The following is an 8,372-nucleotide window of genomic DNA, read 5'->3' on the forward strand; positions in this document are numbered from 1 at the left end:
TTCAGACAGATTGGATTTTTAACTAAAGACTATAGTTGGAGACACAGAAGGGCACTATATTATTCTTAAAGAATGTATCCAACAAGTGGATATGACAATTATAAATACCTATGCCCCCAACAGGGGAGCAGCAAGATACACAAGCCAACTCTTAACCAGAATAAAGAGACATATAGATAAAAATAGGTTAATAGTAGGGGATCTCAACACTCCACTATCAGCAATAGACAGAGCACCGGAGCAGAACCAACATAGAAACAAGAGCTTTGAATGCCATAATGGACGAGTTGGACCTCCTAGATATATATAGAACACTACACCCCAGAACCAAAGAATACTCATTCTATTCTAATGCCCATGGAATATTCTCAAGAATAGACCATGTTCTGGGTCACAAAACAGGTCTCAACCGATACCAAAAGACTGAAATTATTCCCTGCATATTCTTAGACCACAACGCTTTGAATTGGAACTCAACCACAAGGAAAAATTTGGAAGAAACTCAAACACTTGGAGATTAAGAACCATTCTGCTCAGGAATGATTTGATAAACCAAGAAATCAAAAATCAATTTAAACAATTTATGGAGACCAACAAGAATGAAAACACAATGGTCCAAAACCTATGGGATACTGCAAAGGCAGTCCTAAGGGGAAAATACATAGCCTATCAAGCCTCACTCAAAAGAATAGAAAAATCTAAAATGCAGTTTTTGTATTCTCACCTCAAAAAGCTGGAACAGCAACAGAGGGACAGGCCTAATCCACACACGAGAAAGCAGTTGACCAAGATTAGAGCAGAAATCAATGAATTAGAAACCAGGAGTACAGTAGAGCAGATCAAGAGAACTAGAAGCTGGTTCCTTGAAAGAATTATTAAAATTGACAGACCACTGGAAAGACTTATCAAAAAAAATAGAGAAAGGATCCAAATTAATAAAATTATGAATGAAAAGGGAAAGGTCACAAACAACACCAATGAAATAGGAAGGATCATTAGAAACTTTTCTCAACAGCTTTATGCTAATAAATTAAGCAATGTGGAAGAGATGGAGGATTTCTTGGAAACCTATAAACTACCAAGACTGAAACAGGAAGAAATTGATTTTTTAAACTGACCAATTAATTATGAAGAGATTGAAACAGTGATAAAAAACCTTCCAAAAAACAAAACTCGAGGACTGGACGCTTTTCCTGGGGAATTCTACCAAACAATCAAAGAAGAAATAATACCTATTCTCCTGAAGCTGTTTCAAACAATAGAAACAGAAGGAAAGCTACCAAACTCATTCCATGAGGCCAATATTATCTTGATGCCCAAACCAGGCAAGGACCCCATCAAAAAGGAGAATTACAGACCGATTTCCATAATGACTATGGACACCAAAATCCTCAACAAGATCCTGGCTAATAGAATCCAACAGTACATTAAAAGGATTATCCATCATGACCAAGTGGGATTCATCCCTGGGATGCAAGGGTAGTTCAACATTCGCAAATCTATCAGTGTCTTAGATTTTATCCAGAAAGAAAAATTCAAAAATCATGATTCTCTATATACATGCAGAAAAAGCATTTGACAAAATACAGCATCCTTTCCTGATTAAAACCCTTCAGAGTGTAGGGATAGAGAGTACATTCCTCAATCTCATAAAATCCATGTATGAAAAGCCTACAGCAAATATCATTCTCAATGGGGAAAAGCTGGAAGCCTTTCCCTTAAGATCAGGAACACATAAAGGATGCCAACTCTCGCCACTATTATTCAGCATAGTACTAGCAGTCCTTGCAACAGCAATCACAAACAAAAAGGGATAAAAGGTATCCAAATTGGCAAAGAAGAAATCAAAATGTCTCTCTTCGCAGAAGATAGATACTCTATATGGAAAACCCAAAAGAATCCACCCCAAACTACTAGAATTTATAGAGCAATTCAGTAGTGTGGCGGGATACAAAATCAGAGCTCAGAAATCAGTTGCATTTCTATACACGAACAATGAGAGTGAAGAAAGAGAAATTAGGGAATCCATCCCATTTACAATAGCACCAAAAACCATATGATACCTTGGAATTAACTTAACCAGAGACATAAAGGATCTATATTCTAGAAACTATAAGTCACTCTTCAAAGACATTGAGGAAGACACAAAAAAGATGGAAAAAAATTCCATGCTCATGGATCAGAAGAATTAACATAGCGAAAATGTCCATGCTACCCAGAGCAATCTACACTTTCAATACTATCCTGATCAAAATACCAAGGACATTTTTCAAAGAACTGGAACAAATAGTCTGTAAATTTGTATGGAACCAGAAAAGGCCCCGAATCGCCAAGGAACTGTTGAAAAGGAAAAACAAAGCTTGGGGCATCACAATGCCGGATTTTGAGCTGTACTACAAAGCTGTGATCACAAAGACAACATGGTACTGGCACAAAAACAGACACATAGACCAATGGAACAGAATAGAGAACCCAGAAATGGACCCTTGGCTCTTTGGGCAACTAATCTTTGATAAAGCAGGAAAAAACATCCAGTGGAAAAAAGACAGTCTCTTCAATAAATGGTGCTGGGAAAATTGGACAGCTACATGCAAAAGAATGAAACTTGAGCACTCTCTCACACCATACACAAGGATAAACTCCAAATGGATGAAAGACCTTGATGTGAGACAGAAATCCATCAAAATCCTAGAGCAGACATAGGCAGCAACCTCTACGACATCAGCCAAAGCAACCTTTTTCATGACACATATCCAAAGGCAAGAGAAACAAAAGATAAAATGAACTTGTGGGACGTCATCAAGAGAAAAAGCTTCTGCACAGCCAAGGAAACAGTCAAAAAAACTAAGAGGCAGCCCACGCAATGGGAGAATATATTTGCAAAGGATGCTACAGATGAAAGACTTGTATCCAAGATCTACAAAGAACTTCTCAAACTCAATATGCAAGAAACAAATAAACAAATCATAAAATGGGCAGAAGATATGAACAGACACTTTTCCAATTAAGACATACAAATGGCTAACAGACACATGAAAAAGTGTTCAACATCATTAGCCATCAGGGAAATTCAAATCAAAACCACACTAAGATACCATCTTATGCCAGTTAGAATGGCAAAAATTGACAAGGCAAGAAACAACAATTGCTGGAGAGGATGTGGAGAAAGGGGATCCCTCCTACATTGTTGGTGGGAATGCAAGTTGGTACAGCCACTCTCAAAAACAGTGTGGAGGTCCCTTAAAAATTTAAAAAAATTGAGCTACCCTATGACCCAGCCATTGCACTACCAGTTATTTACCTCAAAGATACAGACGTAGTGAAGAGAAGGGCCATATGCAGCCCAATGTTCATAGCAGCATTGTCCACAATAGCTAAATCTTGGAAGGAACCGAGATGCCCTTCAACAGATGAGTGGATTAAGAAGTTGTGGTCCATATATACAATGGAATATTACTCAGCTATCAAAAAGAAGGATTTCTCAACATTTGCTGCAACATGGACGGCACTGGAGGAGATAATACTAAGTGAAATAAGTCAAGCAGAGAAAGACAACTATCATATGGTTTCTCTCATCTATGGAACATAAGAACTAGGAAGATCGGTAGGGGAAGAAAGGGATAAAGAAAGGGGGTGTAATCAGAAGGGGGAATGAAGCATGAGAGACTATGGACTCTGAGAAACAAACTGAGGGCTTCAGAGGGGTGGGAGGTGGGGGAATGGGATAGGCTGGTGATGGGTAGTAAGGAGGGCACGTATTGCATGGTGCACTGGGTGTTATACGCAACTAATGAATCATCGAACTTTACATCAAAAACCAGGAATGTGCTGTATGGTGACTAACATAATATAATTTAAAAAAACCCAAAAAACAATAAAAGATGTCTACTGTCACAAAACCATGCGTTCCTACACTTTCCACTCCATGGAAAAGTAGATATCAGATATTTACTATCAATACAAGTCTGTTGAAAGGGCAACAGAAGATAAATATATGGGCAATGCCTCCCTGGGGATTACAGCCTGATGGGGAACAAAGAAAGATAACTCACATCCACTATCTTATTTGACAAGGAAAACTAGCTTGTGAGGCAGGAAATCTCATTTCACAGATAGGGGAACTCAGGTTCAGAGAACTTAGGCATCTTGCCCAATGTCACACAGCTAGGATGTGGCAAGGTCAGAATTCAAACTCGTTTTCTGGATTTTGAATTAAAATCTATGTATTTATTTATAAAATGTAGAGGGCAATGTAAACAAAAAATAATAACACTTTAGTGTTAAAATACGTATAACATACTTTAAGTGCAATAGAAATTCAGAGAAAAGTGTTCTGAATTCAGTTTGTCTGCATCAGTCCATGTTTTCCTCATGAAGGGTATGGTTCCTCAGGTAGGTCTTGTAGATTGTCTATTTAGATTTTAAAAGGGAATGAATACATCTGTCTCTGAATCTCTTTCTTCATTTGTAGAACAAGGATGATGTTATCCCTCCCCCCCCCCCCCGTATCATTGGTATGGTTGAATAAGATGGCATATGTAAAAGAATTTAGTAAATTAACAAGCAATTGGGGACTGGCTGGGCTTGCGAAAGGATTGACATGGCTTTGGCTAAATATTTACCACACCCGTCCTTGGAAGAGGAAAAGAAAAAAAAAAAACATAAAAAGAAATGGCAAGCTCAAAGCTCAGATTCCTATCTTATGGATGTAAAATGTCCAGGTTCCTACAAAATTACCAGTCTTCAGCAATGATCAAATAGTGGTTCTTTGTGTAGGCTGTTCAACAATGTTGTGTCAGCCAACAGGAGGAAAGGCCAGACTCACAGAAGGATGCTCATTTAGAAGAAAGCAGCACTAATGATCCACACAACCTCCTAAATTTGTGTTGTATGGAAGAAAACATGATCAGTTCAGTAATTCCAGTTAATCTACCAAGATAATGTAATAATTGTAAGGTATACAACAACAATCGCCTATTTGGTGTCAGTTTTTCAATAACATTTTAATTATGAGCAAAAAAAAGGTTTAAACAATGTAAACTGTTCTTAATACTAAAGTATGAAAGTGTAAGTGCATGTGATTGATGTGTTTACACAGAGCTGACAATGAGGATATGGTTCTAAGGATGGACAACACCCGCACTAAAATCTCAGGACAAAGAGGGCCGTGATCTAAACCCCATCCTTGTTATTCCTTGTTAAAAAAGGAATCTGGAGCAGAAAATGGCCTGGTGTCTCCTAATGGAACTTCTTTGTACCTATATATAGTCATTTATCTCCCAAATTCTGTTAATTTTAGACAATAGTGCCACTGATTTTTTCATTAATCTTATAAATTAACATGAATTCATCTTTTCTTTTACTTTTAAAGTTTTTAATAACATTGATTGAATAAGAGTTATGTTTATTTCAATGCAAACTCTATTCTTTTTTTATTAATAATATTTTTATTATATTATGTAACATCCAGTGGAAAAAAGACAGTCTCTTCAATAAATGGTGCTGGGAAATTGGACAGCTACATGCAAAAGAATGAAACTTCACCACTCTCTCACACCATACACAAAGATAAACTCCAAATGGAGCAAACTCTCTATTCTTCTAATTACCATATTCCAAATATATGGCAACTGGAAGATTAGAAGGCAATTTGCTTAGTTCTGCTTATTGTTTCTGAATTATGCTTCTTAAATCTGAGTCCAGGTTCTTTGCATTCCTAAATAAAAAACCATAATTCCACCGGGAAGATGTTTTAACCCAAAGTACAAAAAAAAAAAAAAAGAGGAGAGATGAGCCACAGCTTTATCTTCTGGCTCACTTATTCTGGATGTGAATCTCTACCTAGATCCTACTTTATTTCAGGGAAGGCTATGACATTAACTTGAATCAGGGTGGACTTTATAGTAGGTAATTATTACAATGCAGTCTGCAGTATATATGGCTTATTTCCAAGGCTAATATTAGTTTTCTGTAGCTCTAAACATACTTTGTCACCAAATCTGGGGACATCACAATGCCTGACTTCAGGCTATATTACAAAGCTGTGATCATCAAGAGAGTATGGCACTGACATGAAATCAGACATGTAGATCAATTGAACAGAATAGAGAACCCAGAAATGGGCCCTCAACTTGAAGGTCAACTAAACTTTGACAAAGCAGGAAAGAATATCCGATGGAAAAAAGACAGTCTCTTCAATAAATTTTGCTGGGAAAATTGGACAGCCACATGTAGAAGAATGAAACTGGAGCATTCTATTATACCATACACAAAGATAAACTCAAAATGGATGAAAGACCTGAATGTGAGACAGGAATCCATCAAAATCCCAGAGGAGAACACAGGTAGCAACCTCTCTGACCTCGGCTGCAGCAACTTCTTGCAAGGCATGTCCCTAAAGGCATGGGAAACAAAAGCAAAAATGAACTATTGGGACTTCATCAAGATAAAAAACTTCTGCACAACAAAGGAAACAGGCAACAAAACTAAAAGACAACCTATGGAATGGGAGAAGATATTTGCAAATTACATAACAGATAAAGCCCTAGTATTCAAGATCTATAAAGAACTTCTCAAACTCAACACCCAAAAAACAAAAAATCCAGGCAAGAAATGGGCATAAGATGTGAACAGATATTTGTCCAAAGAAGACATACAAATTGCCAAACAGACACATGAAAAAATCCTCCACATCACTTGTCATCAGGGAAATACAAATCAAAACTACCATGAGATACCACCTTACACCAGTTAAAATGGCGAAAATTAACAAGACAGGAGACAACAAATGTTGCCAAGGATGTGGAGAAAGAGAATCCTCCTACACTGTTGGTGGGAATGCAAGCTGGTACAGCCACTCAGGAAAACAATATGGAGGTTACTCAAGAAGTTAAAAATAGAGCTACCCTATGACCCAGCAATTGCACTACTGGGTATTTACTGCAAAGATACAGATGTAGTGAAATGAAGGAGCAACTGCACCCCAATGTTTATAGCAGCAATGTCCACAATAGCCAAACTGTGGAAGGAGCCAAAATGTCCTTCCACAGATGAATGGTTAAAGATGATGTGGTTTATATATACAATGAAATATTACCCAGTCATCAGAAAGGATGAATACATATCATTTATATCACCGTGGATGAACTGGAGTGTATTATGCTAAATAAAATAAGTCAATCAGAGAAAGACGATTATCATATAATTTCACTCATATGTGGAATATAAGAAATAGTGCAGAGGATCATAGGGAAGGGAGGGAAAACTGAATGGAAAGAAATCAGAGAGGGAAAAAAAAACATAAAAGACTCTTGCCTATAGGAAACAAACCGAGGGTTGCTGGGGGGGGGGAGTGGAAGGATGGGGTAACTGGGTGATGGGCATTAAGGAGGGCACGTGATATGATGAGCACTGGGTGTTATACACAACTGATGAATGAACAGTACATCTGAAACTAATGATGTACTATATATTGGCTAGTTGAATTTAAATTTAAAAAAGAGGAAAAAGAAACATACTTTCCAAGGAAACAACAATATTAAAATGATAATTAACCAAAACATTAGAAGTAATTATCTTTAGGTGAAAAAACACAAGTGACATTTCTTTTCTTCTTTATATGCTTCTCTGTTTTCCAATTTTTCTACAGTAAGCATATTACATATTTAATTCTTAAAAAATAATTCATTGAGGTGAAATTCACATAATAGTAACCATTTTAAAGTTGAATAATTTAATGTCATTTAGTAAACTCACAATGTTGTGCAACCACCTCTCTCTAGTTGGAAAATATTACCATCCCTCCATGGTAAAACCCTTTACTTAAGAAGCAGATTCTCTGCCCTTAGCCCCTGGCAACTACCAATCTGTGTTCTGTCACTATGAACTTACCTATACTAAATATTTCATGTATAACCTGAATATTTCATATATATAGAATCATACAATGTGTCGGACTTATTTCACTTGGCATATTTTGAGATTCATCCATATTGTGGCATGTTTGTATCAGTACTTCATTTCCTTTTATGGCTGAATAATACTCATGTCTTTATCCATTCATCCCTAAATGAACATTTTGTCTGTTGCCATCTTTTGGCTATTGTGAATAATGTTGCAACAAGCATGTGTTACATGCACTTCTTTGAGTACATGTTTTCAGTTCTTTTGGATTATATACAGAAGACTAGAAATATGAGGTCATATGGTAATTCTGTGTTTAGTTATTTGAGGAACTGCCAACTTTCCTACAGTGAGTGAATCATTTTGCATTTCCATCAGCAAAGTTTTTCCATATACTCACCAACACTGGTTATTTTCATTTTTTATACACAGTGTAGTTTTATTTTTTAATTTTTAAATTGTTCATTTTA

The 8,372-nt window shown here is 36.7% G+C and overlaps 1 pseudogene; it reads left to right on the plus strand.

The window, feature by feature from the left end:
- The first annotated feature begins 4,600 nt into the window (after window positions 1–4,600).
- On the plus strand, window positions 4,601–4,859 carry LOC123000423 (40S ribosomal protein S27-like; annotated as a pseudogene).
- Window positions 4,860–8,372: the final 3,513 nt, after the last annotated feature.

The sequence above is a fragment of the Ursus arctos genome, chromosome X (genome assembly GCF_023065955.2).
Source record: "Ursus arctos isolate Adak ecotype North America chromosome X, UrsArc2.0, whole genome shotgun sequence".
Lineage (NCBI taxonomy): Eukaryota > Metazoa > Chordata > Mammalia > Carnivora > Ursidae > Ursus > Ursus arctos.